The sequence below is a fragment of the Bombina bombina genome, unplaced genomic scaffold, assembly GCF_027579735.1.
Source record: "Bombina bombina isolate aBomBom1 unplaced genomic scaffold, aBomBom1.pri scaffold_435, whole genome shotgun sequence".
Taxonomy (NCBI): Eukaryota; Metazoa; Chordata; class Amphibia; order Anura; family Bombinatoridae; genus Bombina; species Bombina bombina.
Genome location: NW_026512337.1, coordinates 174,606 through 201,699, shown reverse-complemented (window position 1 = coordinate 201,699; position 27,094 = coordinate 174,606).

The following is a 27,094-nucleotide window of genomic DNA, read 5'->3' as shown; positions in this document are numbered from 1 at the left end:
CAACCCGCGCTGCCTGTAATATCACCTCGCACATCGGGGTATTACATAAACTCCGCCCACAGTTCATAAAGTTCCGTAAGTCTGATAAATTAGCGATGTCCAAAAATGAGCGTAAATACAAATTTCTGGAGTCGCCAGTGACTTATGGCACTTTAGAAACTGCCGGTGCCTAAGAAAACTAAGGGAAATATCAAATCTCTCGTAACAGTCTAACACGCCTCCCAAAAAAAAAAAACGACACGTAAAACCCCTATATCCGCAATCCCCCCCTCTCACTACTAATAATAAATGTATTAACCCCTAAACTGACAACCCCTCACATAACGCAATAAGCCTAATTAAACTATTAACCCCTATATCCGCCATCAAACCCACACCGCAAGTAATAACTAAATTATTAACCCCTAAATCCGCCAACCCCAACATCGCAAACTACCTATTAAAACTATTAACCCCTAATCCGCCATTAACCCACAACGCAATAAACCTATTAAAACTATTAACCCCTAATCCGCCAAAGCCCACAACGCAATAAACCTATTAAAGTATTAATCCCTAATCCGCCAAAGCCCACAATGCAATAAACCTATTAAAGTATTAACCCCTAATCCGCCAAAGCCCACAACGCAATAACCCTATTAAAGTATTAACCCCTAATCCACCAAAGCCCACAACGCAATAAACCTTTTAAAGTATTAACCCCTAAACCTCCAAAGCCCACAACGAAATAAACCTAACCCCCCCTAACCTAGCACCCCCTAAATGAACCCAAATTACCTAATTTACAAAATATTAAAATTACTATTAAATTTAAAAAACCTAACACTACTTTAAAATAAAAATAAATTAAGTATAAATTAAAGGGACAGTCTAATCAAAATTCTGAAGTAGACTGTCCCTTTACGATACAATTACAGAAAATAAAAAAATCAAAGATTACAGAAAATAAAAAAGAATATTACCAAATTTAAAAAAAATTATACCTAATCCCTATAAAAATAAAAAGCCCCCCCCAAAATAAAAACACCCCCTACTCTAATAAACTACCAGTAGCCCTTAAAAGGGCTTTTTGCAGGGCATTGCCCCAAGATAATCAGCTCTTTTACAACAAATACACAAAGCCCCCACTAACAGTAACCCCCCACCCACCAAACCCCCCCAAATAAATTAACCTAACACTAAAAACCCTAAACTACCCATTGCCCTGAAATGGGCATTTGTTGGGCACTGCACTTAAAAGGGCATTTAGCTCTTTTACTGCCCACCCTATCTAAATAAAATAAAAAAAAATTTAAAAAAATAAAAAAACCCTAAGTCTAAGCCCCAGGTTTCTACTCACCGTTCCTGAAGTCCGACGGAAAAGGTCCTGTACCAGGCGGTGAAGTCTTCTTCCAAGCAGCGACCTCTTCTTTCTTCTTCCTGGAACATCCTTCGCGGAGCTGAAGACTGAAGACCGCGTAGCTGAAGACCGGCGACCCTGTAACTGAAGACAAGCAACCCTGGAACTGAAGACCGGCGACCGCGGAGCCATGGAGCATGGAGGATCCTCTTCATACGATCTTTGCCGCACACTGGATAGAAAATCCTATTGGCTGTTCAAATCAGCCAATAGGATGAGAGCTACTGAAATTCTATTGGCTATTCAAATCAGCCAATAGAATTTCAGTAGCTCTCATCCTATTGGCTGATTTGTACAGCCAAAAGGATTTGAGTAGCTTTCATCCTATTGGCTGATTTGAATTTGAAGAATCAAATCAGCCAATAGGAATTCAAGGGACGCCAATTTTAATCGCATCCCTTGAATTCTCTATCCAGTGTGCGGCGAAGATCGTACCAAGGGGATCCTCCATGCTCCTTGGCTCCCCGGTCACCGGTCTTCAGTTCCAGGGTTGCCGGTCTTCAGCTCCGCGGTCTTCAGTCTTCAGCTCCGTGGTCTTCAGTCTTCAGCTCCGCGAAGGATGTTCCAGGAAGAAAAAAGAAGAGGTCGCTGCTTGGAAGAAGACTTCACCGCCTGGTACAGGACCTTTTCTGTCGGACTTCAGGAACGGTGAGTACACACCTGGGGCTTAGACTTAGGGTTTTTTAAGTTTTTTTTATTTTTTATTTTATTTAGATAGGGTGGGCAGTAAAAGAGCTAAATGCCCTTTTAAGTGCAATGCACAACAAATTCACTTTTCAGGGCAATGGGTAGTTTAGGGTTTTTAGTGTTAGGTTATTTTATTTGGGGGGGGTTGGTGGGTGGAGGGATTTTACTGTTAGGGGGACTTTGTGTATTTTGTTGCAAAACAGCTGATTATCATGGGGGCAATGCCCTGCAAAAAGCCCTTTTAAAGGCTACTGGTAGTTTATTAGAGTAGGCAGTGTTTTAATTTTGGGGGGGCTTTTTTATTTTTTAAAATTAGGTAATTTTCTTTTTTATTTTCTGTAATCTTAGATTTTTTATTTTCTGTAATTGTAGTTTAAAGGGACAGTCTACTCCAGAATTTTGATTATACTGTCCCTTTAATTTATACTTAGATTATTTTTATTTTTAAAGTAGTGTTAGTTTTTTTGAATTTAATAGTAACTTTAGTAGTTTGTAAATTAGGTAATTTGGGTTTATTTAGGGGGTGTTAGGTTAGGGGGGTTAGGTTAGGGGTTAGGTTCATTGCGTTGTGGGCTTTGGCAGTTTAGGGGTTAATACTTTAATAGGTTTATTGCATTGTGGGCTTTGGCAGATTAGGGGTTAATAGTTTTAACAGGTTTATTGTGTTGTGGGTTCATGGTGGACTAGGGGTTAATAGTTTTAATAGGTAGTTTGCGATGTTGGGGTTGGTGGATTTACGGGTTAATAATTTAGTTATTACTTGCGGTGTGAGTTTGATAGCGGATATAGGGGTTAATACACTTTATTAGTTATTGAGGTGGGGGATTGCGGTTGACAGGTAGATAGACATTGCGCATGCGTTAGGTGTTAGTTTATTTTTGCAGGCATTTTCGGGAGTTGCGATGCTCCCATACTCAGCGCAAGGCTTGCTACGGCTGCCTTTTATGGTGAGGTAAAAATGGAGTAAGATTTCTCAATTTTCACCACGTAAGTCCTTGCGCTGAATATTGGATACCGATTTGCGACACAGTCCCATGTTAGCCTAAAGGAGTAAAATTTGCGGGCGACAGGTGAAATATATGTGCCGCATTTATATGCAGCACTTTATATAGGATACCAAACATGCGCAAAAACCAGTGTCGCCGGCTTTTGTGGACAACGCTGCATGTGCAATTAAAATTTACCTTTAAAATTTAAATAAACTATATTAAACTATTAATTAAGTTACCCTAACTATTATACTACAATTACATTAAAGTAACAATTACATTTACTATATTACATATTTAAAAACCTAACCCTACTCAAGTTATTTAAATCTACTATTAAATATTATTAAATTACAAAAAAATAACAACTAAGTTACAGAAAATAAAAAACACTAAGTTACAAAAAATAAAAAACCACAGTATCAAAAATAAAAAACAATTACACCTAATCTAATAGCCCTATCAAAATAAAAAAAAAAACCTAGCCTACACTAAACTGCCAATGGCCCTTAAAAGGGCCTTTTGCGGGGCATTGCCCCAAATAAATCAGCTCTTTTACATGTAAAAAAAAAACACCACCCACACAACCAACCCCCCAAATAAAACCCTATCTAAAAAACCTAAGCTCCCCATTGCCCTGAAAAGGGCATTTGTATGGGCATTGCCCTTAAAAGGGCATTTAGCTCTTTTACTGCCCAAAGTCCCTAACCTAAAATTAAAACCCACCCAATAAACCCTTAAAAAAACCTAACACTAACCCTAAGACGATCCACTTACAGTTTTCCAAGCGGCAGAAGTCCTCATCGAAGCCGGCAGAAGTCTTCATCCAAACAGGCCGAAGTATTCGTTCAAGCAGGCAGAAGTCTTCATCCAGACAGCATCTTCTATCTTAATCCATCCGGCGCAGAGCAGCTCCATCTTCAAGACATCCGACGCGGAGCATCCTCTTCTTATAATGGTCAACGAAGAATGAAGTTTCCCTTTAAGGTACGTCATCCAAGATGGCGTCCCTTACATTCCGATTGGCTACCACTTACTAAACCTATTAACCCCTAAACCGCCAGCCCCCCACATCGCCATAAACTAAATTAACCTATTAACCCCTAAACCTAACAACCCGCTAACTTTATATTAAATATTAACTCATCCCTATCTTATAATAAATTTAAACTTACCTTTAGATTTAAATTAAACTATATTAAACCATTATTTAACCTACCCTAACTGTTATACTAAATTACATTAAACTATATTAAACTAATAATTAATCTACCCTATTATACTAAAATTACATTAAACTATATTAAACTATTAATTAACCTACCATAACTATTATACTAAAATTACATTAAACTATATTAAACTATTAATTAACCTACTCTATTATACTAAAATTACATTAAACTATTTTAAAATATTAATTAACCTACCCTAACTGTTATACTAATATTACATAAAACTACAAATTAAATGAACTATATTATATATTTAAACACCTAACTCTACTCAAATAATTTAAATCTACAATTAAAAATTACAAAGTTACAAAAAACTAACAACTAAGTTACAAAAATAAACACTAAGTTACACAAAATAAAAAATAAATTATCAAATATTTAATCTAATTACACCTAATCTAAGAGCCCTATGAAAATAAAAAAGCCCCCCCCAAATAAAAAAAACCTAATCTATAAAAAAACTACCAATGGCCCTTAAAATGGCCTTTTGCGGGGCATTGCCCCAAAGAATTCAGCTCTTTTACCTGTAAATAAAAAATTCAAATACCCCCCAACAGTAAAACCCACCACCCACACAACCAACCCCCCAAATAAAACCCTAACTGAAAAAACCTAAGCTCCCCATTGCCCTGAAAAGGGCATTTGTATCGGTATTGCTCTTAAAAGGGCATTTAGCTCTTTTTCAAAAGCCCAAACCCATATCTAAAAATAAAATCCACCCAATAAACCCTTAAAAATTCCTAACACTTACCCCCAAAGATCCACTTACAGTTTCTGAAGAGTTGACATCCATCCTCAATGAAGCGAGCGGCAGAAGTCCTCATCGAAGCCGGCAGAAGTCTTCATCCAAGCCCGCAGAAGTCTTCACCCAGACGGCATCTTCTATCTTCATCCATCTGGCGCGGAGCGGATCCATCTTCAAGACATCCGACGCGGAGCATCCTCTTCTTACGATGTTGTCTTCTGAATGAAGGTTCCTTTAAATGATGTCATCCAAGATGGCATCCCTTAGATTCCGATTGGCTGATAGAATTCTATCAGCTAATCTGGATTAAGGTTGAAAAAATCCTATTGGCTGTTGCAATCAGCCAATAGGATTGAGCTTCCATCCGATTGGCTGATCGAATCAGCCAATAGAATGCAAGCTCAATCCTATTGGCTGATTGGATCAGCCAATAGGATGAAAGCTCAATCCTATTGGTTGATTGGATCAGCCAAAAGGATTGAACTTCAATCCTCTTGGCTGATTGCATCAGCCAATAGGATTTTTTCTACCTTAATTCCGATTGGCTGACAGAATTCTATCAGCAAATCGGAATCTAAGGGACACCATCTTGGATGACGTCACTTAAAGGTACCTTCATTCAACAAGAAGACGTCAGCCGAAGAGGATGCTTGGCGTCGGATGTCTTGAAGATGGAGCCGCTCCACGCCGGATGGATGAAGATAGAAGATGCCGTCTGGATGAAGACTTCTGTTTGTCTGGAGGACCACTTCTGCCCATCTGGAGGACTACTTCTGCCGGATTTGTTGAGGACTTCGGCCCGGTTGGGTGAAGACTTCTCCCGGTAAGGTGATTTTCAAGGGTATAGTGTTAGGTTTTTTAAGGGGGTATTGGGTGAGTTTTAGAGTAGGGTTGGTTGTGTGTGTTTTAATGTTGGGGGGGGATTTGTAATTTTTTTTACAGGAAAAAGAGGTGATTACTTTGGGGCAATGCCCTGCAAAAGGCCCTTTTAAGGGTTATTTCTAATTTAGTGTAGGGTAGGGCTTTTTTATATTGGGGGGGCTTTTTTTAATTTAGTTTGAAAAAGCATCAAAGCCGAAACATGTTACTCTGTCTCTGCAAGTGTCCCTGGACGAGTTCCATAGCTTTGTCCTATAGGGATAAGAAAAAGCAACGTTTTACCATTATTTGTGCCTACTGAGACGATCCGTTGTTTGGTCCCACTACCAAAGACTGCGAGAAGGAAAAGCGGTTTGGAACCTGGCAATAGACCGGACTTCACACAGAACTAGGAACAACTTTGAATCTACTCATTCAACTTTATGGTGTAAGTAAAAGTGAGCACCTTAAAGTTGGTACATTTGGTATACTTTTGACAAGATCCCCTTGGCGCTCTTTTCTCACTGCAGGATAACTTTTGGACCTGTTTTTATACTTCACAAACATATGGACTCTTTTTTTTCTTGCATATGAATTTTTTTTTTTTTATATTGTTTAATACATTGTGATCACCTGTGACATAGGAATATTTGTTCCATGTATATTTATTATTTATATGCTTTTATTTTTTAAGATTAAATGTGTATTTTAATTTGTATTTTTTATTTTGCATAATATATGCAATTATCTCAGTCCGTTATTTTGATACTGGATTTTTAGCTTCCTTTCATTTGATCTCATTTGTAACCTGTTAAACTGTTAGCCTATAACTATACATTTAGTCTTTTGGAGATGCTGCTTTATTCCAGTCTACCTAGGTGCAATTTTGCACTTATAGCTAGACATTTATAAATTAGTTAATACACACAAACACAATGTATTAGTTAATACACACACAGACACAATGTATTAGTTAATACACACACAGACACAATGTATTAGTTAATGCACACACAGACACAATGTATTAGTTAATACACACACAGACACAATGCATTAGTTAATACACACACAGACACAATGAATTAGTTAATACACACACAGACACAATGTATTAGTTAATACACACACAGACACAATGCATTAGTTAATACACACACAGACACAATGCATTAGTTAATACACACACAGACACAATGTATTAGTTAATGCACACACAGACACAATGTATTAGTTAATGCACACAGATACAATGTATTAGTTAATACACACAGACACAATGTATTAGTTAATACACACAGACACAATGCATTAGTTAATACACACACAGACACAATGCATTAGTTAATACACACACAGACACAATGTATTAGTTAATGCACACACAGACACAATGTATTAGTTAATGCACACAGATACAATGTATTAGTTAATACACACAGACACAATGTATTAGTTAATACACACAGACACAATGTATTAGTTAATACACACAGACACAATGCATTAGTTAATACACACACAGACACAATGTATTAGTTAATACACACACAGACACAATGTATTAGTTAATGCACACACAGACACAATGTATTAGTTAATACACACACAGACACAATGCATTAGTTAATACACACACAGACACAATGTATTAGTTAATGCACACACAGACACAATGTATTAGTTAATACAGACACAATGCATTAGTTAATACACACATACACAATGCATTAGTTTATACACACAGAGACACAATGCATTAGTTAATACACACACAGACACAATGTATTAGTTAGTACACACAGACACAATATATTAGTTAAAACACACAGACACAATGTATTAGTTAGTACACACAGACACAATGTATTAGTTAATACACAGAGACACAATGTATTAGTTAGTACACACACAGACACAATGTATTAGTTAATACACACAGACACAATGTATTAGTACACACACAGACACAATGTATTATATAATAAACACACAGACACAATGTATTAGTTAATACACACAGACAGAATGTATTAGTTAATACACACAGACACAATGTATTAGTTAGTACACACACAGACACAATGTATTAGTTAATACACACAGACACAATGTATTAGTTAATGCACACAGACACAATGTATTAGTTAATACACACAGACACAATGTATTAGTTAGTACACACACAGACACAATGTATTAGTAAACACAGACACAATGTATTAGTTAATACACACAGACACAATGTATTAGTTAATACACACAGACACAATGTATTAGTTAATACACACAGACACAATGGCCTAGATTTAGAGTTCTGCATTAGCCATCAAAAGCAGCGTTAAGGGGTCCTAATGTTGCTTTTGGCCGGCCCCTGGTATTTAGAGTCAGGCAGGAAAGGGTCTAACGCTCACTTTCAAACCGCGACTTTTCCATACCGCAGATCCCCTTACGCCAATTGTGTATCCTATCTTTTCAATGGGATCTGCCTAACGCTGGTATTTAGAGTCTTGGCTGAAGTGAGCTGTAGAGCCTCTACCGACAAGACTCCAGCCGCAGAAAAAAGTCAGTAGTTAAGAGCTTTATGGGCTAACGCCGGTTTATAAAGCTCTTAACTACTGTGCTATAAAGTACACTAACACCCATAAACTACCTATGTACCCCTAAACCGAGGCCCCCCCACATCGCCGCCACTATAATAATACCCCTAATCTGCCGACCGCACACCGCCACCACCTACATTATCCCTATGAACCCCTAATCTTCTGCCCCTAACATCGCAGACACTTACATAATATTTATTAACCCCTAATCTGCCCCCCCCCAACGTCGCCGCTACCTAACTACACTTATTAATCCCTAATCTGCCGACCGGACTTCGGTGCTCTCTCTAATAAATGTATTAACCCCTAAAGCTAAGTCTAACCCTAACCCTAACACCCCCCTAAGTTAAATATAATTGTAATCTAACGAAAAAAATTAAATATTATTAACTAAAGACTTCCTATTTAAAGCTAAATACTTACCTGTAAAATAAACCCTAATATAGCTACAATATAACGAATAATTAAATTGTAGCTATTTTAGGATTTATATTTATTTTACAGGCAACTTTGTATTTATTTTAACTAGGTACAATAGCTATTAAATAGTTATTAACTATTTAATAGCTACCTAGCTAAAATAATTACAAAATTACCTGTAAAATAAATCCTAACCTAAGTTACAATTAAACCTAACACTACACTATCATTAAATAAATTAAATCAATTAACTACAAGTACCTACAATTACCTACAATTAAATAAACTAAACTAAATTACAAAAACAAACAAACACTAAATTAAAAAAAATTAAAAAAGATTACAAGAATTTTAAGCTAATTATACCTACTCTAAGCCCCCTAATAAAATAACAAAGCCCCCCAAAATAAAAACATTTCCCTACCCTAATCTAAATTAAAAAGTTAACAGCTCTATTACCTTACCAGCCCTTAAAAGGGCTTTTTGCGGGGCATGCCCCAAAGAAATCAGCTCTATTGCCTGTAAAAAAAAACACAATACCACCCCCCAACATTACAACCCACCACCCACATACCCCTACTCTAACCCAAACCCCCTTTAAATAAACCTAACACTACCCTGCTGAAGATCTCCCTACCTTGAGCCGTGTTCACCCAGCCGGGCACCGATGGACCAAAAGAAGACATCCGGAGCGGCAGAAGTCTTCATCCTATCCAGGCAGAAGAGGACATCCGGACCAGCAGATATTTTCATCCAAGTGGCATCTTCTATCTTTATCCATCCGACGAGGAGCGGCTCCATCTTCAAGACCTCCGGCGCGGAACATCCTTCTTCAACGACGACTAGACGACGAATGAAGGTTCCTTTAAGTGACGTCATCCAAGATGGCATCCCTAGAATTCCGATTTGCTGATAGGATTCTATCAGCCAATCGTAATTAAGATAGGAAAAGTCTGATTGGCTGATTCAATCAGCCAATCAGATTCAAGTTCAATCGGATTGGCTGATCCAATCAGCCTATCAGATTGAGCTTGCATTCTATTGGCTGTTCCGATCAGTCGGCGGTCCGGATGGACCGGCTGGTAAGGTAATAGAGCGGTTAACTTTTTTAATTTAGATTAGGGTAGGGATTTTTTTTTATTTTGGGGGGCTTTGTTATTTTATTAGGGGGCTTAGAGTAGGTGTAATTATCTTAAAATCCTTGTAATCTTTTTTTATTTTTTGTAATTTAGTGTTTGGTTTTTTTTGTAATTTAGTTTAGTTTATTTAATTGTAGGTAATTGTAGGTACTTGTAGTTAATTGATTTAATTTATTTATTGATAGTGTAGTGTTAGGTTTAATTGTAACTTAGGTTAGGATTTATTTTACAGGTAATTTTTTAATTATTTTAGCTAGGTAGCTATTAAATAGTTAATAACTATTTAATAGCTATTGTACCTAGTTAAAATAAATACAAAGTTGCCTGTAAAATAAATATAAATCCTAAAATAGCTACAATTTAATTATTCGTTATATTGTAGCTATATTAGGGTTTATTTTACAGGTAAGTATTTAGCTTTAAATAGGAAGACTTTAGTTAATAATATTTAATTTATTTTGTTAGATTAAAATTATATTTAATTAAGGGGGAGTTAGGGTTAGGGTTAGACTTAGCTTTAGGGGTTAATACATTTATTAGAGTAGCGGCAAGGTCTGGTCGGCAGATTAGGGGTTAATAAGTGTAGGTAAGGTAGCGGCGACATTGGGGGGCAGATTAGGGGTTAATAAATATAATATAGGGGTCAGCGATGTTAGGGGCAGCAGATTAGGGGTACATAGGTATAATGTAGGTTGCAGCGGTGTCCGGAGCGGCAGATTAGGGGTTAATAGTGTAATGCAGGTGTCAGCGATAGCGGGGGCGGCAGATTGGGGGTTAATAAGTGTAAGGTTAGGGGTGTTTAGACTCGGGGTTCATGTTAGGGTGTTAGGTGCAGACTTAGAAAGTGTTTCCCCATAGGAAACAATGGGGCTGCGTTAGGAGCTGAACTCTGCTTTTTTGCAGGTGTTAGGTTTTTTATCCCAAACTGCCCCATTGTTTCCTATTGGGGAATCATGCACAAGCACGTTTTAGCTGCTTACCGCTACCGTAAGCAACGCTGGTATTGAGGGTTGAAGTGGCGGTACATTAAGCTCAACGCACCCTTTTTTGATCCTAACGCAGCCCCTCAGACAACTCTAAATACTAGCGTTGTCTTAAGGGTGCATTGGGAAAAAAAGCAGCGTTAGCTATGCGGGTCTTTACCGACAAAACTCTAAATATAGGCGAATGTATTAGTTAGTACACACAGACACAATGTATTAGTTAATACACACAGACACAATGTATTAGTTAGTACACAGACAGACATAATGTATTAGTTAGTACACACAGACACAATGTATTAGTTAATACACACAGACACAATGTATTAGTTAATACACACAGACACAATGTATTAGTTAATACACACAGACACAATGTATTAGTTAGTACACAGACAGACATAATGTATTAGTTAGTACACACAGACACAATGTATTAGTTAGTACACAGACAGACACAATGTATTAGTTAGTACACACAGACACAATGTATTAGTTAGTACACACAGACACAATGTATTAGTTAGTACACAGACAGACATAATGTATTAGTTAGTACACACAGACACAATGTATTAGTTAATACACACAGACACAATGTATTAGTTAGTACACAGACAGACATAATGTATTAGTTAGTACACACAGACACAATGTATTAGTTAATACACACAGACACAATGTATTAGTTAATACACACAGACACAATGTATTAGTTAGTACACAGACAGACATAATGTATTAGTTAGTACACACAGACAGACATAATGTATTAGTTAGTACACAGACAGACATAATGTATTAGTTAGTACACACAGACACAATGTATTAGTTAATACACACAGACACAATGTATTAGTTAGTACACACACAGACACATCTATGTCTGCCTGGCTGGATTGAGAAATAATTTCTGTGCTGGATGAATTGCTGGTGATATTTGGGGCTTTACAACACTAAATTTGGGGACTCAACTTCATCTGCCCCCGCACACAAAATATCCCATGTGTCAAAAATGCATTGCACTATTTTTATGACTTCATTAATAAGAAATGTGCTGTTTTTTCTTGAAGATGTGATGAGCAGTGATTTCAATATGTTGCCTATATGATACCTTATTGATAGTGATATTCATGTTAATAGTGAAAGATACACTTTCAGTCAGTGCCACGCTTGGGAATTTATTGTGTGTTTTCTATCAATAAATCACAAGTAAATTGCAGATGGTTTGCCCGATGATTCAGTCTTGATAATGAAGTCATTTAATTGAGTTTTCAGATACAGTGGGCTTTTCAGATGGTTTAGTACTTCTGGTTAGACTGGGGTCTGTCTGCGCCTCTTCAACTCATTTTGAGATATTCTATATGGACAACTCCCTTACTTGATTTTCCTGAGAATGAAACATGCTCGTGGGAATTATTTGGGTGACTGATATCTTGCCAAGAGCTGATTTTTCTCTAAAGGGACAGAGACAGAAAAACATTAAAGTGTATATGAAACCAAAATGAATGTTTAATGATTTAGATAAAACTTGCCATAAAAAAAGCATTTGCTGGATACCTTTATCATTATGAAAATGTTTTATATCTCTTGGTCTAATTTGTTAAAGCTTATCCTTTTCCATGACAATATTCTGAGGTAGACTCAAACGTGTTAAAGGGACAGTATATTTAGGGTGACCATATTGCCGCTTTAAAATGGGACACATATGAAAAAAACATAAATAAATGTTTTGTATAAGAACCCTGACATATGTATTTTTCATATGTGTCCCTTTTTTAAAGCTGCAATATGGTCACCCTAAGTATACTGTAAAATTGTTTTTTCCCTTAATGTATTTTCAATGACTTGATATACCAGCTGCAGAGTATAAAACCTATGAGAATTTGAATTTTCAGGTTTATTTGTGTATATGCTTATTTTGAAGCATTTTAATGTTTCTTTTATAGTTTAAAAAGAGATAAAGAGGAATTCAAACCTGTTTTATTTTTATTATTTTTAAACTCCCTCATTCTGAAAAGTGTCATGTAACAGAGATACTTTGAGGTATCTCCTACCTGCTGAGCACCTTCTTTAATTCGTAATTTACTATATGCCCATTAGAGTTGCACACATAAATCACTTTGCTGCTCAATGGTTTCCGAAAGTAATATTTTGCTCTCTGATAAAAATCTTTCGCCTAGATTTAGAGTTCTGCGTTAGCCGTCCAAACCGGCGTTAGGGGGTCCTAACGCTGGTTTTGGCTGCCCGCTGGTATTTAGAGTCAGTCAGGAAAGGGTCTAACGCTCACTTTCCAGCCGCGACTTTTCCATCCCGCAGATCCCCCTACGCCAATTGCGTATCCTATCTTTTCAATGGGATCTTTCTAACGCCGGTATTAAGAGTCTTGGCTGAAGTGAGCGTTAGAAATCTAACGACAAGACTACTGTGCTCTAAAGTACACTAACACCCATAAACTACCTATGTACCCCTAAACCGAGGCCCCCCAACATCGCCGCCACTCTATTATATTTTTTTAACCCCTAATCTGCCGACCGCACACCGCCGCAACCTACATTATCCCTATGTACCCCTATTCTGCTGCCCCTAACATTGCCGACCCCTACATAATATTTATTACCCCCTAATCTGCCCCCCCCAACGTCGCCGCTACCTACCTACAATTATTAACCCCTAATCTGCCGACCGGACCTCACCGCTATTATAATAAATGTATTAACCCCTAAAGCTAAGTCTAACCCTAACACTAACACCCCCCTAAGTTAAATATAATTTTATTCTAACGAAATAAAATAATTCTTATTAAATAAATTATTCCTATTTCAAGCTAAATACTTACCTGTAAAATAAACCCTAATATAGCTACAATATAAATAATAATTATATTGTAGCTATTTTAGGATTAATATTTATTTTACAGGCAACTTTGTATTTATTTTAACAAGGTACAATAGCTATTAAATAGTTAATAACTATTTAATAGTAAATAATTACAAAATTACCTGTAAAATAAATCCTAACCTAAGTTACAATTAAACCTAACACTACACTATCAATAAATTAATTAAATAAACTATCTACAATTATCTACAATTAACTAGAGCTGTTTTCTTTGGGGCATGCCCCGCAAAAGGCCCTTTTAAGGGCTGGTAAGGTAAAAGAGCTGTTAACTTTTTATTTTAGAATAGGGTAGGGCATTTTTTTATTTTGGGGGGCTTTGTTATTTTTTTAGGGGGCTTAGCGTAGGTGTAATTAGTTTAAAATTCTTGTAATCTTTTTTTATTTTTTGCAATTTAGTGTTTGTTTGTTTTTGTAAGTTAGTGTTTGTTTTTTTTGTAATTTAGTTTAGTTGATTTATTTGTAGATAGTTTATTTAATTAATTTATTGATAGTGTAGTGTTAGGTTTAATTGTAACTTAGGTTAGGATTTATTTTACAGGTAATTTTGTAATTATTTTAGCTAGGTAAGATATTAAATAGTTAATAACTATTTAATAGCTATTGTACCTGGTTAAAATAAATACAAAGTTGCCTGTAAAATAAATATTAATCCTAAAATAGCTACAATATAATTATTATTTATATTGTAGCTATTTTAGGGTTCATTTAACAGGTAAGTATTTAGCTTTAAATAGGAATAATTTATTTAATAAGAATTATTTTATTTCGTTAGAATAAAATTATATTTAACTTAGGGGGGTGTTAGGGTTAGGGTAAGACTTAGCTTTAGGGGTTAATACATTTATTATAGTAGCAGTGAGGTCCGGTCGGCAGATTAGGGGTTAATAATTGTAGGTAGGTAGCGGCAACGTTGGGGCGGCAGATTAGGGGTTAATAAATATAATATAGGGGTCGGCGGTGTTAGGGGCAGCAGATTAGGGGTACATAGGGATAACGTAGGTTGCGGCGGTGTACGGAGCGGCAGATTAGGGGTTAAAAATAATATGCAGGGTTCAGCGATAGCGGGGTCAGCAGATTAGGGGTTAATAAATTTAATGTTAGGGGTGTTTAGACTCGAGGTTCATGTTAAGGTGTTAGGTGCAGACTTAGGAAGTGTTTCCCCATAGGAAACAATGGGGCTGCGTTAGGAGCTGAACGCTGCTTTTTTGCAGGTGTTAGGTTTTTTTTCAGCTCAAACTGCCCCATTGTTTCCTATGGGGGTATCGTGCACGAGCACGTTTTTTAAACTGGCCGCGTCCGTAAGCACCGCTGGTATTGAGAGTTGAAGTGGCGGTAAATATGCCTGTACGCTCCCTTTTTGGAGCCTAACGCAGCCCTTCTGAGAACTCTAAATACCAGCGGTATTTAAAAGGTGCGGGGGAAAAAAGCACGCGTAGCTAACGCACCCCTTTGGTTGCAGAACTCTAAATCTAGCCGTTTTAAAAACAAAGTGACGTAAACATTTGTAAAATGTTAATATACAATATTTTATTGAAAACCATTATACACATCAGTGTTTTTTCTATGTACGTTCAGAGGAACATATATAAGTTCACAAATGAAGCACTCGCTGGACTTTGGTCAACCGTGTTAATCCTTATTTTTCATTGTGACGTTTCGGGACTGCAAATGCCCCTTCTTCTGACAAACAGCAAGTGAAAAATGCAAACATTTATAGGCCTGTACTCCCCTCCCTCTACAGGTAACCAATCATAATAGACCATGTGCAAAATAAAATAGAGCAGTGTGCAAACTGCTAATCGCATATGTGATATCAAAATGTGAGTGCAAGCTCATTATTTAATGTACTATATATCAAAGTGGCCATCTAAGCCACTATGTGTATATTCAGACTCTCAGATGGGAATAACAAGCATAATGAAAGTGCCGTAGTGTCGCATCAGCAGCGGCTGTCAGCGCCTGTGGATCGTGTGTATTTACACATTAACATATATTGGATAAGCCCTAATACGCCCACAAAACTGACAGCCTATACGGGTCAAATATATATATTTTAAAGGCCTAGTTTCCATTGAGGTGGTAAAGTTTGGAAACTGATGGTAACATAAAAAATCTCCATAAACTTTAGTGGAGATAAATGTTTTTATCATCAGTTTGCACAATTTACCACCTCAATGGAAACTACATTGCATAAAACATAGATGATGCACAAAGTTCACAGGAAAGACAATTTATAGAGAGCTTCAGGGTTACGTATTTTTTGTGAGCGTTTTATATGTTTATATTCAATAATTATTACAAGATTTATCATTTGAAAGCTGTTCTAGATGTGCACTAAGAAAAGTCTCTATCATTTATTATACCACTGCTTACAGATAACTATGGGTTAGTGTGGAGCACTATCATTTGCGCGCAAGTGATATCAGGTTTTCGTGCCCATTTGTGTACAAGTTAAATTCACTCGTATTACAATTTGAAAGTAAATGCGAACAGGTGAGCGCAATCGCGATTTATGCTAGAAAGATTACCGCAACCTCAGAGCTCTGGCGAACTGTTACGCTCGACAAAAAAGTTATAAGAACTCATAGATATGAGGTCTCAGATGTTAGAAGAAGAAAAAAGGACTGCAAAGGGCTGTAACATAGAGAATAGATACATAGATATACATATATATGTGTGTGTTTGTGAACAGATGTATTTATGTATTTATATCTGAATATATGTATTTACAGACATACAGTATATACACATATAAACACATAAATAAGGTCAGGTGCCTGGTTAGTCTCCCTCCAAAAGGGGAGATATGTTACAAACTGCTATTTGTAACTGGCCCTTTAAATGGAAAATTGCCCTGCTTCCCTGGATTTTGGAGAAGCCTATTTGCCAGCCTCCTTCCACATGACTATGGCCCCTGGAAGATTGTGCCCCTGAAAACATATTAACTTTTATTGGGTGTGTATGGCCCTTTAAGAACCGTCTGGGGACATATTGTGACTTTGGTGAACAATGCCCCTTTAAGACTATGTCCCCAGACCTGTGAAATGACTTGTCCCTGGCTTTCTCCCACTTGGTTCAGTTTCATTGTGTGCCATTAAGTGCTATGTGACAGACCCTTCGGTCAGAACTACAGAGATAACTTTGTTCAGCTTCAAGAAGCATTCTAAATACAAGTTTGCTGGGATCAGCTCTAATTAAGTTTAGTGATAAAACATTCCCATTGTCTAATCAGACTTCTAGTAGTGATAAGGTGGACTGCATTGTTTTATTGTGTGTAAAATGTTATCTGCTGAAGTAATGTTGTGGCCTGTCAAAGGGAGTGTCTCTCTATCTAATATCAAATGTGTGATGGGGGATTTTATGCCTCCCCTGAGAGTGTCCTGTTTGCATGTAACCTCAATAAAAAGCAGGCTGTGTGCTCCAGCACTTCAGACCTATGTTGACCCTCTAACTTGAAGCTTTGACTCATGTTTGTAGGATACAGCTTATATCACTACAGGGATTGCTATGTTTTTCATACTCCCTTAGCTACAGGGATTGCTACAGAAGGAAGAGGTTCACCTACTGGAGCCTGGTCGTAGGTCCAGGGCGCAGAGCAGACGGCGAGATACCAGCCCAGCAGCGGTGGTTCATAGAGTCTGCATTACTTATGGTGGCTACGCAGCAGTTAGAGTGTCTACGGTGCTGCTGCTCCTTTGGTGAGCGCTAGGAGCATCCTTTTCTACGGTCCAACTTCCAGCCAGCCTGGAGGCAACCGTAACAACTTATAAACACATAAATACATATGTACACATATAAACACATAAATACATATGTACACATATATATAGACATATATACACATATAAACAGAGAAATACATATGTACACATATATAGACATATATACACATATAAACACATAAATACATATGTACACATATAAACACATAAATTCATATGTACACATATATAGACATATATACACATATAAACACATAAATACATATGTACACATATAAACACATAAATACATATGTACACATATATAGACATAAATACATATGTACACATATAAACACATAAATACATATGTACACATATAAACACATAAATACATATGTACACATATAAACACATATGTACACATATATAGACATAAATACATATGTACACATATAAACACATAAATACATATGTACACATATAAACACATAAATACATATGTACACATATAAACACATAAATACATATGTACACATATATAGACATAAATACATATGTACACATATACACACATAAATACATATGTACACATATATAGACATATATACACATATAAACACATAAATACATATGTACACATATAAACACATAAATTCATATGTACACATATATAGACATATATACACATATAAACACATAAATACATATGTACACATATAAACACATAAATACATATGTACACATATATAGACATAAATACATATGTACACATATAAACACATAAATACATATGTACACATATAAACACATAAATACATATGTACACATATAAACACATATGTACACATATATAGACATAAATACATATGTACACATATAAACACATAAATACATATGTACACATATAAACACATAAATACATATGTACACATATAAACACATAAATACATATGTACACATATATAGAGATAAATACATATGTACACATATAAACACATAAATACATATGTACACATATAAACACATAAATACATATGTACACATATATAGACATAAATACATATGTACACATATAAACACATAAATACATATGTACACATATAAACACATAAATACATATGTACACATATACACACATAAATACATATGTACACATATATATATATATATATATATATATATATATATATATATATATACATATATATATATACAGTTGTATGCAAAAGTTTAGGCACCCCTGACAATTTCCATGATTTTCATTTATAAATAATTTGGATCAGCAATTTCATTTTGATCTATCAAATAACTGAAGGACACAGTAAATTTTCAGTAGTGAAATGAGGTTTATTGGATTCACAGAAAATGTGCAATATGCATTAAAATGAAATTAGACAGGTGCACAAATTTGGGCACCCCAACAGGAATGGTGCATCAATATTTAGCAGAGCCTTCCTTAGCATAAATAACAGCCTCTAGATGCTTCCTATAGCCTGTTATGAGTGTCTGGATTCTGGATGAAGGTATTTTGGACCATTCCTCCTTGCAAAACATCTCCAGTTCAGTTAGGTTTGATGGTTTCCGAGCATGCACAGCCCGCTTCAAATCACCCCACAGATTTTCAATGATATTCAGGTTTGGGGACTGGGATGGCCATTGTACTTCAGTGTTTTGGGTCGTTGTCTTGTTGAAATATTCAGCCCTGGGGTAACTTCAACTTTGTGACTGATTCCTCAACATTATTCTTAAAGGGACACTCAATCAAAATTAAACTTTCATGATTCAGATAGAGCATGCCATTTTAAACAACTTTCCAATTTACTTCCATTATCTAAATGTGCAAATTCTTTTTATACTTAAACTTTTTGAGTCACCAGCTCCTACTGAGCATGGGCAAGAATAAGTGTGTATGCATTTGTGAATGGCTGATGACTGTCACATGGTACGTGTATGCATTTGTGAATGGCTAATGGCTGTCACATGGTACAGGGGGAGTGGAAAAAGACATAACTTTTAAAATTGTCAGAAAAAAAATCTACTACTCATTTGAAGTTCAGGCTAAGTGCTATTGCATTGTCTTGTTATCTTGCATTTGTTGATTATGCAAATCTACTGTGTTGACTGGTCCTTTAAGTATCTGCTGATATTGAATGGAATCCATAGGACCCTCAACTTTAACAAGATTTCCAGTACCGGCACTGGCCACAGAGCCCCAAAGCATGATGGAACATCCACCACATTTTACTGTGGATAGCAAGTGTTTGTCTTGGAACGGTGTGTTCTTTTGCCGCCATGCATAACGCCCCTTGTTATGACCAAATAACTCAATCTTTGTTACATCAGTCCACAGCACCTTCTTCCAAAATGAAGCTGGATTGTCCAAATGTGCATTTTCTTACCTCAATCGACTCTGTTTGTGGCGTGGCATCACTCTCCCATACAGCTTCTCCTTGTGCAAAGTGCTCTGAATTGTTGCACGATTCACAGTGACAATATCTGCAGCAAGATGATGTTGTAGGTCTTCGGGGGTGGTCTGTGGGCTGTTTTTTAAGCCCGGTGTTTCTGGTGAGCCCGGTGTTTCTGGCGAGCCTTCGCCAGAAACACAAGTTATGGAGCAGTGGTCCATAACCTGTCCACCTGCTCTGAGGAGGTGGACAGACATCGCCACAAATCAACCTGCTCGAGTATGATCGGGTTGATTTACAATCCCCTGCTGGCGGCCGATTGGCTGCGAATCTGCAGGGGGCGGCGTTGCACCAGCAGTTCACAAGTATTGCTCTCCGCATTCAGCGAGGTCTGTCGGACATGATCCGCTGATTGGATCATGTCGGACAGGCCTTTAATAAATATGCCCCTGAGTCTTTGCCTCTCTTATATTTTACTTGGCATGCCACTTCTGGCCTTAACAAGAACTGTGCCTATGGTCTGCCATTTCCTCACTATGTTCCTCACAGTGGACACTGACAGCTTAAATCTCTGCGATAGCTTTTTTTAGCCTTCCCCTAAACCATTTGAGAGTTGTTTTAAGGCCCCCATGTTGCCACTCTTCAGAGGAGAGTCAAAGAGAGCAACAACTTGCAATTGGCCACCTTAAATACCTTTTCTCATGATTGGATGCACCTGTCTATGAAGTTCAAGGCTTAATGGGTTCACCAAACCAATCAGGACCACCATCAGGGGGTGACAGGGGTGACTCCTGTCAGGGGTCCAATGGGCCCGGGGGGCCCCATGAGGCAAGAACTAAAAGAAAAAAAATAGTTTTTTTAAATTTTTGGCAGCCACCAGTGGGTACTACAGCAGAGTGCTAATTGAGCATGGGAAATGTTTTTACAAGGAGTAAAGTATTAGCATTTGAGAGGATTTCTGAGTGTGCACTAAACCACTATGCACAGTGTGAGACAGACTTGGCACTTTGTTTGTACAGCGTGTGCCTGAGTCAAACGGCAAATCACTTTCATTTGCAGAGGAGGTAGGACTTACTTAGCAAATGTTTTTTTATTTCTTTGTGCCATTTCGGATTGTAACTTCAGTGTAGTAGTAGTAGTTGTATGGTGGGGCCAGGGGTCCATAAAAACAATTTTTTTTTAGCAGCAGTGTATTTATGATTATTTGACAATGCTGTAGAAATTCTATATTTAAAACCATGCAGAAATGTTTCCTCCTCAATACACAAATGGTAGGTGCCCTTTTGGCAGATATGCATTTATATATATAAAACACAGGAATGGACCGCACTCACAGACTGGACTGGGTACACATCCTAAGCCACTGTTAACTCCACAGCCCTGAACACTGACAGCTGCAAAGTTCCCAGCAACCCAGGCAGTTAACCCCCGAGCAACCTGGGTGTCAGGTCCGCAGGGGAGCATTACAATCATTAACACAAAACACAAAAAAAACACAAAAAAACCAGCACTCACTAGCAGATTCACAGCAATGTTTAAAAGCAAAACTGGGGGAAGTCAGTTACATTTGGCGCCAAAGGATTAAGCCCAGGACCACGACAAGGTCTCCCCCTTCCTGGGACCCTAACCAGCACCCACACAATGCATACTTCCAAACAAACCAACTGGGAACCTTCCAGGGTGACACAGGCTTTTGTAACCTTCCCTATGTAAATACAAAACACAGGAATGGACCGCACTCACAGACTGGACTGGGTACACATCCTAAGCCACTGTTAACTCCACAGCCCTGAACACTGACAGCTACAAAGTTCCCAGCAACCCAGGCAGTTAACCCCCGAGCAACCTGGGTGTCAGGTCCGCAGGGGAGCATTACAATCATTAACACAAAACACAAAAAACCCAGCACTCACTAGCAGATTCACAGCAATGTTTAAAAGCAAAACTGGGGGAAGTCAGTTACATTTGGCGCCAAAGGATTAAGCCCAGGACCACGACAAGGTCTCCCCCTTCCTGGGACCCTAACCAGCACCCACACAATGCATACTTCCAAACAAACCAACTGGGAACCTCCCAGGGTGACACAGGCTTTTGTAACCTACCCTATGTAAATACAAAACATAGGAATGGACCGCACTCACAGACTGGACTGGGTACACATCCTAAGCCACTGTTAACTCCACAGCCCTGAACACTGACAGCTGCAAAGTTCCCAGCAACCCAGGCAGTTAACCCCCGAGCAACCTGGGTGTCAGGTCCGCAGGGGAGCATTACAATCATTAACACAAAACACAAAAAACCCAGCACTCACTAGCAGATTCACAGCAATGTTTAAAAGCAAAACTGGGGGAAGTCAGTTACATTTGGCGCCAAAGGATTAAGCCCAGGACCACGACAAGGTCTCCCCCTTCCTGGGACCCTAACCAGCACCCACACAATGCATACTTCCAAACAAACCAACTGGGAACCTCCCAGGGTGACACAGGCTTTTGTAACCTCCCCTATGTAAATACAAAACACAGGAATGGACCGCACTCACAGACTGGACTGGGTACACATCCTAAGCCACTGTTAACTCCACAGCCCTGAACACTGACAGCTGCAAAGTTCCCAGCAACCCAGGCAGTTAACCCCTGAGCAACCTGGGTGTCAGGTCCGCAGGGGAGCATTACAATCATTAACACAAAACACAAAAAACCCAGCACTCACTAGCAGATTCACAGCAATGTTTAAAAGCAAAACTGGGGAAGTCAGTTACATTTGGCGCCAAAGGATTAAGCCCAGGACCACGACAAGGTCTCCCCCTTCCTGGGACCCTAACCAGCACCCACACAATGCATACTTCCAAACAAACCAACTGGGAACCTCCCAGGGTGACACAGGCTTTTGTAACCTCCCCTATGTAAATACAAAACACAGGATTAATATATAATATATATTTTTTTATTACATTCCAGTTTACTGCACCTTTATGCAAGGACTTTCCAGATGCAAGGAGGCATTTTATCTAAGATTTTTACATCTGCATAAAATGTTATACTCTCAGAATAAGATTGCTCAGTGTTTGAGATGAGACAGGTTAACTTAAAACTGTTCAGTTTACACTATAGCTGACTTAATTTTGAAATACATACCAACAAGCCTATATCCTGCATTTAACCAGATCTAATGGTATGAGTACCACAGCTTATGGTTCCACCAAGACCATATAGAGTACAGCATTTTCAAAATCTATAAGTACAGCTGACAGATGGGAACATTTGTACACTATATTTGAAGTGGTGCTCTTGGTTGGGGAAAATGGGGAAAAAACAAACAAACATATGTCAACTTTTTAAAAGTACTTTTCGTCATCTAGCCATCTACCCAGATCATTAATGTACAATTTTGAATTCACAGAATTATTTTTGTTTACACATTTACAAATATGATTCTTTAAAAAGTGATCTCTTAATTTCTGCAATTTTTGTTATCATGCATGTCACACACTGTTGATTTAGGGGATGCAAGGTGCATAAATGTTTCCTCCTGTGAGTGTTTATGTGGGTGTCTGTGTTTATGTCTTTGTGCTTTGGTTTGTGTCTCTATGAGTGTGTATGTATTTTTTTTCTGTGGGTCTCTCTGTGAGGGGGGATGTGTATGTCTTTGTGCATTTTCTGTGGATGTCTGTGAGGGTGTGTGCATATGTCTTTGAGCTTTTTCTATGGGTGTCTCTGTGAGGGTGTGTGTATGTTTGCCTTTGTGTATTTTCTCTGGATGCCTCTGTGAGGATGGGTGTGTATGTCTGTGTTTTCTGTTTTTTGTCTCTGTGAGGGTGTGTGCGTGTGTGTGTGTATGTATTTATGTATGTCTGTGTTTTCTGTGGATGTCTCTGTGAGGGTGTGTGTTTTCTGTGAGTGTCTCTGTGAGGGTGTGTGTATGTCTTTGTGTGTTTTCTGTGGATGTCTCAGTGAGGGTGTGTGTGTATGTCGTTCTGTGTTTTATGTGGTTGTCTCTCTGTGTGTGTATGTCTTTGTGTGTTTTCTGTGGGTGTCTATGTGTTTGTGTGTGTGTGTGTATGTCTTTGTGTGTTTTCTGAGGCTGTCTCGGTTGGTGTTTCCTTGGGTATATGTGCAAGTTTGAGTTTGTGTGTGTGTCCATTGTCTGTTCCTTTTTAGGACATTTTGACCTTACTACTGATTATTCACATCTTTCCACAGACTTTGAGACTAATGAGACCTTTACGGAAGTCACCAATCCACCATTTAACCTTTAAATTATTGTTTAGACAGTTCAGGGCCCTTCCTTTCAGCCACTGAATGCTGTTGTCATCATTTAGTTGGCATCTTCCTTTACAAAAAGATAATCAGAACTACATATTTTGTTTTCTAAATCTCCTTTTTTTTAATAAAACTGTAGTCTACCTCATTACTTGTCAGGTCAGTGTAATCAAGTGCTGAGTGTCTGTTTGGGTGTCTGTGTCTGAGTGTGTTTGTGTGTTTCTTTGTGTGTCTGCTAGAGTGTCTATATGTAAATCCATATGTGTGAGTGTGTGTGTTTCAGTGTATGAGTGTGTCTGTGCGTTTGTATGTTACTACCTTTACAACATTTCCAAGTTTAAATAGACACTTAAGAATAAAGTGCATATACGTTTTAGTCACTTGGTCAAAAATTGCACATGTCAAAGGGGGGGGGGGCTGATCAATGGTTAAGTCAGGGGCCCCAAAATTGCTAGTGGCGGCCCTGAATCCAATTGTGTGTTCCAATTAATCTGTGCTAGGTAGTTACAGGTATTCAAATCAACAAAATGACAAGGGTGCCCAAATTTATACACCTGTCTAATTTCGTTTTGAAGCATATTGCACATTTTCTGTTAATCCAATAAACCTCATTTCACTACTGAAATATTACTGTGTCCTTCAGTTATTTGATAGATCAAAATGAGATTGCTGATCCAAACACCCAATTATTTATAAATGAAAACCATGGAAATTGTCAGGGGTGCCTAAACTTTTGCATATATATATGTGTGTGTTTGTGTGTGTGTGTGTGTGTGTGTGTGTATGTGTGCATTGGAGCCCTTTGCAGTCAAATGAAAACATAAAAAACATATTTATGCAATATTCATATTTAATAAAGTGGTATAGTGTATATTCACTGTAAATATTTTCACAATGAATACACACTATACAGTCAGTTATTTGATAAAATGCCAATTTTGATTTGCTAGTGTTTTATATTATTAGTTTCTACTGTACCTCCATACTTAGAATCACATAAAAATGATCAGTTGCTACTTTTGACTATATAATATTTTTATTTGTACTAGCAACAAATGGCCAGATTACAAGTGGAGCGATAACCGCTATGAGCAAGCGATAAGTGGTATATCGCGAGTGTTTTTGTGTGCGTCAGGTTTTCCGCTCCTATTACAAGTTGAAAGTAAACGGAATCACTTAAGCGCAGTTGTGATTTACTCTAGAATGATTATTTCTTAGCGCAGTTAATGCTCGAGCGTTAAATAATGCTATACTTGTAATTTGGCCCACAGACATTTTGTGATTGCTGTTGTTTCTACCAGTTGTTAATCTCACAACTGGAATATGAATGTTAATAAAATATAAATCATGGTGTTTTTGTAGGATTAAAGGGATATAAAGTAGCAATTATAAAATGCATTATTTGTTTTAACAGCAGAACTTAAACAGAACTGTATGGTTAGTCCTATATGAGGAGTTTTAAATAAAGTAATGTCAGCTCCAGGAAAAAAAACATGCACTGTACTCTTGAGCTTAACAAAGTGATGACTGTTGGCTACACACATATGTCAAATCTGATTGGCCCTGCCGTTGTGCCTTTTGCAACTGTTGAACAAATTTTCTGCAAAACATAGTGCAAACAAAAGTATTCATGTCCCTTTAAAAAAAGCACGTTGTTAGCCCCTATACACAATATGTAAATGACCAATCCCAGGCTGGCTATGTCTTTCATACTTGTTATAATATTAGTCCCTACATTGTTTTGAACTTTCTCTAAGATTTTGAACAATGTATCAGGGCCAGTGGTTTTTAGACTATCTCTCCTATTGTCCTGTCCTGATCAGCACATAATATGGCATCTGTAACTTTGTCTTACTCATACACTGCAGTTAGTCACCCCTGATTTGCATGGTTGTGTTATATGTTCTCATCTATATCCTCCTAACACCTCTCACTCTGCTTAGTTCCCTCTGGGGGAATTCCCTTTATGCCCTTAAAGACCCCTGTGGACGATATAACTGATGTCTCTATACCCTGCTTAGTTTGTATTAGAGTGTTATGGGTCTTCACAGATTTTCTATTAGTCTTTTGTATAGTGCACATACTACAGTATAGATAAATCATAATTGATTATTCTGTGTCTTTTTTACATTAGCAGATTGATATTTGATGTTCGTGATGGCTTTTCACAACATTTTCACTTTCTAAAACCCATAAGGAAACCCAGTTGTATAATTATCCAGTGGCTTTGCACCTTACACTAATACTAATGAGATCACAACATTATTTGTAACCAAAAGACACTTTCATGCAAATTTTCCCATGATATTTTGTATTTTCTCTTTCAACAGCGTTGAACTATTGTAACCTTTGTGCACACAAGTTATTTTTGCTTGTTTTGTTCATTTTTGAGCATGCTCTGTTCACAAGCTAATGAAATTGTTACCTGTTTTTGTTTTTAATAGAAATCTATATCGTCCATATCACACTTTAATAATATGAAACTTGTACACTGGGTTAATATGAACAACAGATAGTATTTGTGATTGCGATGAAGAGTTTTGATGGTTAAAAAATCGACATGAATGTAAAAATTTCACGCTCTTGTTTCAGACAGAGGGGTATATTTCTCAAGCTCCGAATGGAGCTTGATGCCCCGTGTTTCTGGCGAGTCATCAGACTCGCCAGAAACAGCAGTTATGAAGCAGCGGTCACAAAGACTGCTGCTCCATAACCTGTCCGCCTGCTCTGAGCACACATCGCCACAATACAACCCGATCGAGTA